This window comes from Panthera pardus, unplaced genomic scaffold (assembly GCF_024362965.1).
Source record: "Panthera pardus isolate Hobbes unplaced genomic scaffold, ASM2436296v1 HiC_scaffold_25, whole genome shotgun sequence".
Lineage (NCBI taxonomy): Eukaryota > Metazoa > Chordata > Mammalia > Carnivora > Felidae > Panthera > Panthera pardus.
Window position 1 is genome coordinate 36985310 of NW_026526821.1, and position 12877 is coordinate 36998186.

The following is a 12877-nucleotide window of genomic DNA, read 5'->3' on the forward strand; positions in this document are numbered from 1 at the left end:
AGTAATAATTAAGTTGTAACTTAAAGGATGAGGGTAAGCCAGCCAAGCAAAGAACTAGGAAAAAATTACCTTAGAGAGAAGAGTGAGGAAAAAGTGTGGAGCCAGGAAAGGACAGGATCAGAAAGAAGGCCAGTGTGCTGAATGAACAAGGGTGAGATTGATCAGAGGTGGTGAAGAGATGGAGGAGAAAGTAGAATCTGTCTCAGGTAGAACCTTGAAGAATTCAATTAGAAGTATGGATTATTTTTCAGAGAAAAGGACAGCCATCATAGTGATTTCATGACTAATGATTTAGCAAGCTCACTTCAGATTTTGTACAGCAAAATGCACTGAGAGAAGGGAGATGTAGACACTTCTAATTTGCCTAACATACTGTCAGTATTGATGACACAATTTCTATACACCTCAGAAACAGTGAAAACAACTCATTTTCCAATGACTTAGCTAACAGGAAAGACAGAGAAGGAGAGATTTCAATAAGGGAGTTATTAAAGGAATCCAGTTAATAGGAGGGAGTAGCTTGGAGCACAAGGAGAGAGTCAAGCAGATCTGAGGTCGGTTGTGGAAGTACAATGCACAGAATTTAGTGATGGACTGGATATGGAGTACAATAAAAGAAAACTCAAGAATGGTTAGCAGTTTTCTAGCTGTAGGTGTGAAATTATTTTTATCAGATGGATAAAACCTGGGCAAACAAAGCAATGGGAGAAGAGAATCACAATTTCCATTCTGGGCGCTGAAGGTGTTCAAGGGACAGATACGTAGAGATATGAACTGTGAGATCCAAAAGGTAAGCACTGGCTTGAGACATAAATTTGAAGAACCGATAATTTAAATCAGGGGTTAGCACACTACTGCATGTGGGCCAGATCTAGCCACTGTTTCTTTTGCATGGCCCCACAAGCTATGAATGCTTTCACAGACTTAAATTGTTGGGAAAAAAATCAACACAAGAAGAATATTTTAAGACACATGAAATTATAGGAAACTCAATTTGTAGTGTCCATAAATAAAGCTTTATTGGAACACAGCCACATTTATTCGTTGATGTATTATCTATGGCTCCTTTCATGCTATGACCGCAGAGTTGAGTAATTGTGACAGAGACCATATGGCCTGCAAAACCAAAAACATACACTATCTGGCTATTTACAGAAAATGTTTGCCTACCACTAATTTAGATATCAAACCTATGGGATTGGATGGTAGAAATCCTAGAAAGTTTTGCTTTGCCTTTGCATCCAGCTACCCAGATGTCCTAGAAGAATGTGGGAACCTGGAGAGAGGACCATCTATTCATTTGCCTGCTGTGAGTTCCACTTGTGGACTCTCTAAGGATGAAATAACATCAGAAGGGAATGATGAATTAGAAGAGCCAGACAGAGTTCCTGCATTGCAAGCTCCAAATTAACTGTACAGTGAACAGATTTGCAAAGTTAAAAAAAACACATGGGAAAAGGGCCTTCTGTTTATTTTTTCTCCTTATTAATTCACCACAACCACCATCAAGTGTCCCAGTTTTTGTCTGGGAAGAGAGGCTGGCAGGACCAGTGATCAAAAAGCAGCTGGAAAACCCCAAGAAATTATGGAATCCTCATAAAAGAATCAAAGGACAATGTTTTTTAAACCACTTGAAAAACTGAAGAGTCCATTCTGGTTATGTTATTGTGTTTTTCGTGATGTGTTAACAACTGTAATGAAGGACATCAGCAGTTGTGGACTGGAGTGGAATGTTGGCAATGAAATACCAGGCTCCTAAATGACAGGATTCACAGGATTTTTTAGGGAAGCCCATGTTTAACATGAAAATAATGCCCATGGTGTATCTTAAGAATGCAGACAAGTAATTATTTAGTAAAATTTCAAACAAATGAATGTTTATAATAAAGTACAAAACATATTACTTATTAAATATATTTATAATTATCTTTTACTTGATTTACACAAATTATATTTATTATGTAGTTTCTGTCTATGTCAGAAACAATGATAACATCTCTTTCTGGAAAGGTTTAACTAATAGAAGAGAGGAAAAAGGAGGTTTCAGTTACTTACTTCAGAATTCAAACTTGAGAGTGAATGTCAAGGAAACCACTGAATCATTAAAAACAAACAAGCAAACAAAAAAGCCAAAATACCTCTTTACTTCAATACATCCACCAGGCATTTGAGTATAGGTAGTATTAGTGTTTTTGAAATATTGACTGTGACGTAAGAAGGTTAGAAGATGCCACATCCATTCATATTTTTTCTAGAATTTTACTGCTTCTAATTATGGCGAAACAGCCTCATTCTACCAGTCATTCCTGCTTATGATGACATGTCAGCTTTTCATTTCCTGGTCACTTAAGTTATCCATCTCTTTACTTACCTCTGATATTGCCAAAAACTACAGTGAGCAAAAACATTATCCCAGCCATTATATGTTGAACTATTATTATTTAAAAAATGGTATTTATGTATAAATAGTTCCAGGTGTAGAACTAAGTGTGTATATTAAACTTTTTGGAAACTTCCTTCCAGAAAATTTTATCATAAGACAGACTCATAAAATTATTTTGTCATAATACATGTCACGATGTAATATCTGCTTATTTGTGCATATGAGCACATATGCATACACACATCAGCCACTGTAAATTTCTTAAGGCAGTTTGTGGACTGGCAGTTTGTGGACTGGGAATTTATTTATTAAATAAATTTTTTTAATAAATTATTCAATAAACATTGGAAGAAAGGAATGGAAATACATGCATACATATATGGTAGTTTTGACCTAGACGAATTTAACATTCTAGTATTCATAACCATGTCATATTCTATTTAGAGGGCACCAGAACTTGCATATGCCAAGTACCCAATAAATGGTGACTTAATGCGGAATAAAATCAGTACTGACGTTTTTCTTTCAATCCTGAAGGGTATAGCATAACTTTCAATAAACACTAGGTTCTTTTCAGATGAAAATAATAGCATTTTATTAGTTTACAAAGTGCTCTTACACCCAATTGTTCATTTAATCATTATTGCCCCACAAACTAGATATTCCCACTTATATTTTAAGATCAGAAAATTCAGCACAGAGAAGTTATAGGACTTGCACAGGGTCATCACAAAATAAGTCACCATGTTGAAAATCAAACCAAATCTTGGTCTCTTTGCACCATAAAATTTCTGTGTAGCCTTAATAAGGCAAAAGTCTCTCATTTACAAGCAGGGATGCTAATGGACAATTTGTATATAGTCACCATTTTAGATCAGCATTTATGGTATCTACACTTATAACCACCTCCTTTTTTATTTGTATGTTTAAGAGCTGGGTATTTGTCTTATAAAAATTCACTGAAATGAAAAACATCTTCTGCACTGTATCTCAAATGATGTCAGGCTTAGATTCTTCGCTCTGCTGCCTCCTTAAGTCTTTGATGCAAACTCAAAGAAGTTCCCAAGTCCCAAAATATCTCAAGTCACATCTTTACCCTTCCCATCTTGTGTAGAATTTGTCTGTAACATCAACTTATTCCACTGAAAGTTTTAATAAATTATTGTTTGCATTCATAATTTCATGCTTCCAGTCATTTATCCTCATTTATTCTTCTCATGAGCTCCTTTAAAAAAATCTAGTTTAATTAGTTAAGAGATGATTTTTTTTTCCATTTTGGTTTTGGTGTTTTGTTTCTGTCTGTTTTGTCTTTTTCGATATCACATTTCAGTGTTAGTCCTGTAAAAATTTAAGTTTAAAAGGCATACGTGTACAAATATATAACCCCGTACTTCTAAAGTTACAATTAACAAAAAGACTTTTAGAAAGGAAGAAGGTAGAAAATGTCTTGATAAACTGAAGAAGGCTGTTTTGAGGGGTTTGAAGACCTACATTTGAGACCTCTGCAATGGCACACTTTCTATCAATTTCTTTTGATCCAAGCCAAGTCACCTAGCATGGCTCCACCACAGTTTCTTTATCCTAAACTTATGGGCATGATGAACTTTTCTATTCGAGTGTCTTTAAGGGTCTGGAGAGGATGGACAGAAGCACAATTTGAATTCTGGGGCACTTTATAATTGCCAGGTAGCATTATGTATGCAAACATAAAAATAGGTCATTAAATGTCATCAAAGAGAAAAGCAAATGTCCAGGGTTTATCTCTGATCCACTGTTGCCAGAGAAAGAGGCTCTTTGTCCCTTTAAGAGCTCTCAGATGCATTTCCAATTACATCCTAAAAGCCTTCCTGGTTGTGTAGCTTAGATGCATCCGGTAGCACAGCCATGTTCCGATCTTCCTGGCAGATGTCATAATTTACTGTCACCCTCATGCAGGAATGCAGTGCAAGGGGCCCCACACTGGCTCTGTGATCCATTGCCTGACAAGTCCTGGGTGTCAACCTTAGGCAGGCCCAGCGGAGGTGAAACGCCATTTACCTGATAGTGCCTGTGATAAAGTGGGCAATTAGATGCACTTGGAAAATCCTGGCTGGAAACTGGCTGGCATTTAAGAAACATTACAGCCAAGTCAGGCTTCATAAAAGTTAATGGGGAAAAATTAAGTCTTTCAAGATCTACCTTGGTCTCTAAGGAAGTTAGGAACACAGGATTCTATAGCTTTATCTCTTTTTGTGTCTCCCTCACCTTCCCACTCTACTTCCCCCAGACAGGGAGGGTAATATATTCTCTTTGGAGATGGGAGTAAAGGGAAGAGAAGTGAGAGTTAAGGTTTCAAGTTTTTGATCTCAGAACCATGGTATTTATTTACTCTTCAATTCCTTCTTCTTTCCTAGCCACAGTCACTGTGCTAGTATTAATCTGGCACATTAGCTTACATTTTGTCTCTCATGGAGTTTCTTGAGTTTGGTGCTAGCTTGAGAGTGTGATTTGTTTGACATGTATTCAACGCCCCCCTCTTCATTTCCTCCTAACTGGATAGCTTCAGCTTGTCAATGATTAATGAGTCTGGAAGGTGAATGACAGTTATCTTAAGGGCTCTCAAAAGTTCATTTCAAGAGACTAGCCAAAATCTCCTGCTGCATTAACTACAGTTAGATTTCCTGTTGATAACAGCCCATGGAAAATAACTGCTTGCCCCCAAAGCTGCCATGAACAAAACTCTGTTTATCAGCCAACATTGTGCATGTTCTCTCTATTGCCCTGTGTATTTGCCATTTCCCTTCAGGCTGATAAACATTTTACCTATGAGAAGTAGGAAGTACATCATGAATCTGGTCCAACACTAGGCCTCATTTAGAGTGGACCTTTCTGAAATTGAAAAGTCAGGAATGATCTGGAAAATGTGCTTACAGACAGTGAAACAGGAAAACAATTCCCTCCCCAAGGCTAGTTCCTCCTCCTCTGTTGGGTGGAAAAGGTGGGAGGAAGGGACAGGGTGTTCTCTGTGTGATTGGAATTCCCCTCTAGAGTCATAGGGGATGAGCAAGCCTTTGGTTTTCCTTTTTTTATAGTTTATTTTGCACCTAGAATAATACACTTACAGAGGGGAGACAGAGGTGTCCACATGAAGTTTTTTTCCTTTCTAAATAATGATGAGCTCTACACCAAGCTGAGGACTATTAAAGAATGCCAATGTCTGGATGGTGGGGTCTATCTGGGTTCTGGCCTGATTATAAGGATACCAGAAGGACATCCAGGGTGTACCCTGATGCCAGCCACTTCACTGGAGTAGGGAAATAATGACTGGGTCTGTTCCCCAAAGTCTTGAAAGGACATCTGGGATTCTGGGTCAATATAGTCACAGTCTCTTTAATAAATAAATAGGCTTGTTATAGGTTGTTGGAGGTTTAGGAGCAGGGAACCTAAGAGGAAAGCAAATGCTTCTAGACCCCAGAAGAGTTCTGGAGACTGAGATGATAGAGTGCCCTTCACCCATATATACATTGGTTCCTCATGTTATTCTGTGGTGTTGCCAGAATAGATCCAAGTTACATTTTCCTTATGATACCATTTCACTGGGCTTGAAGCCCACTCAACATCTTTGGAGAATACACTTGAATGAGGGGCTGTAAGATAGTGTTAAAGGAAGTGACGTGTGTGTGTGTGTGTGTGTGTGTGTGCGCGCGCGCGCGTGCGTGTGTGTAGAATACTCCCCAGGGAACTTAAATTTTTGAAAACTCTGTTTATACATACATACAGCATACTTAGTTAAATGCAGAATCAGAGTTTTCAAAAATCCAGGTACCCTGGGGAGCATTCCTACCTTCAAGGATAGGCACTACAGAGAACCAGAGATTTTCCCCACTCTGTGCCACAAGAGCTCCAGGGTTGCTCTGGTAAACTGTAATCAAAACCCAATTCTTTACCTCTCCCTCTATGTACACTGTTTGAAGCTCTCCCTTTCAAGAGATGGGGTCTATATCCCTACCCCTCGATTCCGTCCCTGTTACTTGCCTGGGCCAGTTGTGGATTATGTTGTGTGCGTTCTGTCTAAACCCTAAGTGACCTGTATGTTTTCTCTTGCTCACTCAGTGTTCCCTCTATCACGGCCGTGAGACAACATGCCTTGAATAACCTGCTGGAAGTTGGGACAGGAGGGACAGAGACATGTTACCCAGTTGTCCTAAATGAGACCATTTTAAATCAGCCAAAATCTAACTGACCTCCAGAAATGTAAATGGGCCCATCTGAGCCTAGCCTCAATAAATCTTACTGTTTTGAGTCAGAGTTTGGGGGTGGTTTGTTATACAGCATGATTGTAGCAATAAATAGCTGATATAGTTGCCCTCTGTTTAATGTTCTATTTCCTTGTCTCTGTTCTTTGGTTACCCATTCAGATCTTTCCTAGTGAGCAAGTCCGATGTCCCCTTTTACCTTACATTGTTTTTTATTCCCCCTTCTGCTTTACATTTATTCTCTCTTTTCCCATACCTACCCTCTTCTCATCAGAACTTTTTTTCCCTATAGTATTTTAAATCAACACTAGACAACCATAGCAGTAGCAGGAAAATTTTCTCAGTTATTCACAAGCATCTTCCCTATTTTGGGTTCTTTCTGTCATTTAAGAAAAAGAAACAAAAACAAAAAAATAAACAAATCTATGCCGTGTGAGGTGATACTTGGTGCTATGGAGAAAAATTAGGCAGCATAAGCCAATTATTGAGTGTTGAGGGGAAGAGGACTAGGCAGGGCACGAACACTGCTGTTTCAGAAGATTCATTAGACAAGGCTTCTCTGAGAAGCAGACACTTGAACAAATTCTGGGTGAATTTTTCTAGACCATACTGAAAAGGGATGAGGGACACAAAGACATTATTTCCCCAGTTATCCACTTCAAGGATAGATAGGCAGACTTACGAAAAGCCACCATGGCCTACCAGTGAAGTGCTATTCGTCCACAGTCACTGTGGGAAGGAAACAGCATTTTAGGGCCTGCAGTCCTTCACATGTTTAATCCTTCTGATATCAGACCTACAACAAGCACCTGTTGGGTCTGGAGTCCACAGGTGTGGATGCTCCTATCTACCTACACTGCCATAAGGAAATCATGTGACTCTGGCAAAGTCATTTATTTTCTCTGAGCTGGATTTTTTCTCACTTGTCAAGTAGGGGGTTGAATTAGATGTAAAGAAACCAGCTGGTCTAACATCCCATAGTTTTATGAGATTATACAGTTGGTGCTGAATTAGCCTTTGCAGGAAAAAGAAGAAATAATAAGATAATAATATTGCCCTTCATATAGTCACTTATAATCTTCTTGAATTTTTCAGCAAGATTAAAGAGTAAGAAAGGATAATGCAAGGTGGTGGTACAAAACACTGCACATTGTAGGATCCTGAACAATACCTTTTCTCTCCCCTACCAAGTCCTCCTACCCTCTGCCCAAATCCGGAAGTAGCTAGTCTGCTTTTTTCATGAACTATCCTAAATCTACAGGGCTTTGATCTTTTGGGTATCCACCAAGTCCCACTTTGAAAGGATGGTGTAGGATTTGGACATCAAAGTTGCTACACTGTTCCTCAGTTTGGGCTCTGGAGTATCCCTGAATGATAGGAACACACTGCTAGTGGTAATTTGGGATGGTAGAGCACCCACACTGACCCTTCACTCATTCTCCACCAATCAGGGTCTCACTGGAATATGCCTGTGGTCAAGAAAAATCATGGCAAACCTTGGCTTGTGGATGTGCAACAAAATGGTACTCTGATGTTTGTAGAGAGGGGTAGGTTGCCATCTCTTTAAACCTCCTAGAGTGACAGAACTCTTAACATAGATGCTGACCATACAGATGACAAGAACATCACAAGCTTAGTAAAGGTTCACATGATGTGTAAGCAGAGAGGAGGGCTGGTTGGCAAGGAGGAATAAGGCCAGGAAGGGGAAGAATGCCTAAGCCAGAAAGAGGCCAGCTTCTAGAGGAAATGTTGGTAGCCAAAACCCGCCTGCTTGGGTCTGGCTCAGCATACTCCCTCAATTCTTGACGTCAGTGCTGTCAAGGTTAGAGCATGCTGAAGGGCTGGAACTGCACCGAAAAACCAGGGAGGGAGAGGAAGTGGGACTGCAGCAGCCAGGGAGGGGCACTGGGTCTTCCTGCATGACTATTTTCACATGGTGAGGACAAGGGAATGAGGAAACATAATTTTTCAAAGAAAAATTGTTAAAAGAAACAAACATAACCATCAACACACACGTACACACACACACACACACACACACACACACACACACAAACACACAGAGAACAGAGTATTGACTGCAAGGAATATAGGATACTGTTTTCATCCCATTGCCAAAAAGGCTGGTTCCTTCTAGCTCTTGACTACTCACTGTATTTTCATTGTTTCTCTTTTTATTATCCTGAAATTATTTATAAGCTGTTAATCACTTTCCACAATTTCATATTGTGCAGTGGTTACAAATGGGAGTCCTGCAGTCGGACATCCTGAAAGCACACCCAGGTTCCACCACTTCCTAATTTTGGTCTAGGTACTTCATATTCCTTAACTTTGTCATCTATAAAATGGAAATAATAACAACTTAGAGCTCATAAAATTGTCACGAGGATTATTTAAGATAATTCATGTAAAGCACATAGAAAATCAATGTCTTATTATAAATTTTTTTCAACTCAAATAAAATTGAGCATTTTCTAGATATCTACTAACATGCAAGAAAAAAATGGACAGAGATTTGGAGATATTTAAAAAGGTATATGTAAAAGCAATTCCTTATTTTAAAACATAGCTAAGGAGGAAGGCTTGCCCATGTAAAAAATCTAAGACAAATATTAAAAAATGACAAATATAATCAAGCAGAAATATTGATTCAATAGAGGGGTAATAGGTGGATCCTTTTTCAGAATGTATTAACAAGAAAACATAATTTGTTGAAAACATATTTTAAGGGAGAAAAGAGAATCCCCACATTTGTTGATTTAGATAGCACTTTAGACAGTGTTGTAATTTAGTTCAATGTTTTATTATAGGAATCTTTTTTATAATCTTTATTAAAGCCTATCAGTGAGTGATTTTCTCATGGGCTTCACAGTTCATTCACTCACGAAGCAGCGATCTATTCCACTGCTAAACAACTAAAGTAAAGATGTGCAAAAAACCACCTGGAGAAGTATTTATGGCAAGAAGACAAGAGACTAATAATGTTAACTTATGAAGAACATAATTGTAGTACTTCTGTTTCTAATATGAGGTTAGGTTATACTCATATCAGTCTTTTGCTGAATACAATAAAAATTATGGATAAAATATTTAAAGATCATTTTTATGAAGTGTGAAAGAACTGATAGAACATAGTAAAGATTTACAAGGCCAAAATTGTAGGAAAAAGATGTAACTCAAGAGATAGGCAAAAAGCAAAGTTTGATTTTACACTGAAGGCAGTTGCCAAAACTGACAAATGTCAACTTTCATTTTGAGAAATTTAGCCTTGGAGGAAAGGAGAGGAGAGAAATCAAACCCAGAGCTCTTGTAGGTTGTGCAATCATCAAATTCAGTTGGGAATCTGAGGAATGCAGCATCAGAAAATGGTAAGGCAAAAATAAGGTGGCTCTTGCATGGATTTGCCAACAGATTTGCAATTACTGGGTATTCCCTTATGAAAAAAAAAAAAAACACCACACACACACACACACACACACACACACACCAAGATTAAGCTCATTAAAGAGTACTAGCCTTCATAATAACAATAAGCAGATGGAAGAAGTAATGCAAACCCTGACTAGAGAAAGATATCATTATCATAGGCTTCAAAATACTTCTATAAAAATAAATTTCAAGTAAAATGAGAATACAAAGTCAAAGATTTCTAAGCATCCAAGGAAACTAAAAATCAGGAGCAAGAACTGGCAGGAAATTAAAAATAAAAACAGAAAGAAAAATGACAAAAATGTTACTGGAATTACTGGAAAAATTATAAAACAACTACATTTGCTTGATTAAAGAAGTAAGTTTGAAAATATCTGCAAGAAATAAGAAGTGTTGCAGCATATTTTTAAAATTAACATTCCTAGAATTTAAAAATCTGATAAATAATTATAAGTTTAAAGTATGGATTTAAAAACAGATTAGATATAATCCAGGAGATAATGAGAATTAGAAGAAACTTTTGAAGAAATTATCCAGGATGGAGCATGAAGAGACAGCAGATGAAATACAGAAAGGAAGCCAAGAGGCAAGGCAGACATTGAGAAGGTCTACTGTTGGAGTTGTTGAAGTTAAGAAATGAATGAGGGTACGAAAGAGCAATAATATTTGAATAGATGATAACTAGGAATTTCCAGAACTACTGACATTTCTAATTTAGAGATTAGAGAAGCCTAGCATATCTTTAGTAAGGTAAATAAAATGTTATTTACATATAATCATGACAAAGGAGGAAAAAGTCCTGGAATAAACAACAGAAAAGCAGATTTTAAAAAAGGACTGACAGATGAATTCATGGTAGCAATGAAAACCAATAAGCAATGGAATGATGTCTTTAATGTGCTTAAGAAGGTAACTGTTAACCTGAAAATCTATACCCTATATAAATATCTTTCATATGAAGAAGGAATTAAGATAATTTTCAGACAAGCAAAAATTCAGAACATTTGCCACTAGCAAACCCACAGTAAAGGAACTATTAACAAATGTTCTGAAAGCAGAAGCAAGTTGAATCCAGAGAAATCTAAAGTGCATGAGGTAATGAAGAGCAGAGAACATAATGAATATGTGGGCAAATTTAACAAAATATACAAAAAAACAGTAATTAGACATAGTAATAATTTATTAAATATTAAATTAAATTAAAATGAAAGATTAACTTGGAATGGATAAAAGGGAAATAAAATATTTTAAGGGCCTTGTATTTTTTAGAAGTTAATAGAAATTTTGATTAATTTTATACTTAGGTGACTATTCATATTTTAATCTCTAGGGTATCATTTCTATATGACTATCAGGAAAAATTAGAATAAAAAATAAACCAAAATATTACAAGCAGGGAAAGAAACAAAGCAGAACAAGTAGGAAAGAAAGACTATTAAGATGGTACATTTTACATTAGTAATTATTTAAATGTAAACAGATTGATTAAACAGTCAAAAGTAAGGAGCATTAACTTGGATTAAAGGAAATCCCAATGAAATCTGGCTTAGCATAATTCCTGGAGGAGAGGCATTAATATCATAGTTTATGAGGATGGTATTCCTAAAGTTATACAGTGCACATCCGTATGTGGTCCTGGATCCAAGAATAGAATAGATGAAAGTATGAAAAATATACACATTAAGTGAATAAGAAACAAAAGATAGTGTAACTATTTTAATATTAAATAACAGATTTAAGGCAAAAGACATAGTTAGAGAACACTTCATAACAAGTTCAACTTCTAGGAAGATGTAATTATTTTACATATCCATGTACCTGATGATGAAGATTCAAAATATATAAATCAGAAATTAATGGAACCACAAGAAGACATAGACAAGAGAACTGAAGAAAGATCCAATAGGAGACTTCAACACAACTCTCAGGAACTGGAAGATCAAGCCACCCCAAAATAACTACTCAGGGTTTTGTCATATCTCTAAGTAGCTGATAGACCTACAGGCAGAAAAAAAATCAGTAAAGAAAAGTATAGAGGCTGAAAATCAATGAACTAGGCATTTATTACAAGGAGCTAATAAAGTTTCACAAAGTAAAAAAAAGCAATAAAAGTGATAACATGATAGAGAAGATCAACATTACTGAAATTTGGTTTCTTTAAAAGACAAAATTTAAAAACATCTGACAAATTAATGGAAAAATTAAAAGAGAAAGAAGGAAAGAAGGTACCAATAACCAACATCATGAAGGGGTAAGGAAACATTGCACAAATAATATAGATACACTGTTAAGAAATTATGAACAGATGTCAATGAAATAGAAATTTTAAATAAAATTCTTAAGAAAAAAATGTAACTTATAAGTAAAATCTCTCAAGAAATATAAAACCTTATGTATTTTACAACTTGTATATACTCTTAATGGAAACTGAGAGTGGTTTAAATTTTAGAAGTAATTGTGAAATGTCTTTAAAATGTTCATACACTTTTATCTACTAGTCTCAATTCTTCGAAACTTGCCTAAGAAATTGTGCCTAAATGCACAACCTTGTGGCACAAACATATTCCAGAGTTATTTATACAAAAATGAAAGGACTGAACCAAATATAATATGAAACTACTGTTGAACATTTAAGGCAATAGAGTCAAGTGAGCCAAAAATTCATGTTTTTTCCACTTATTTTTCCATTTATTTTTTATTTGAGCATACATTATAAATGTCCAGCCACAGAGGCATTAGGTCAATAAATTATGGTGTCATAGAATGGAATACAATGAAGTTTTTAGAAATGATTGTGCTGAGGTAAATGTACTGAAATGAAAAATGTTTT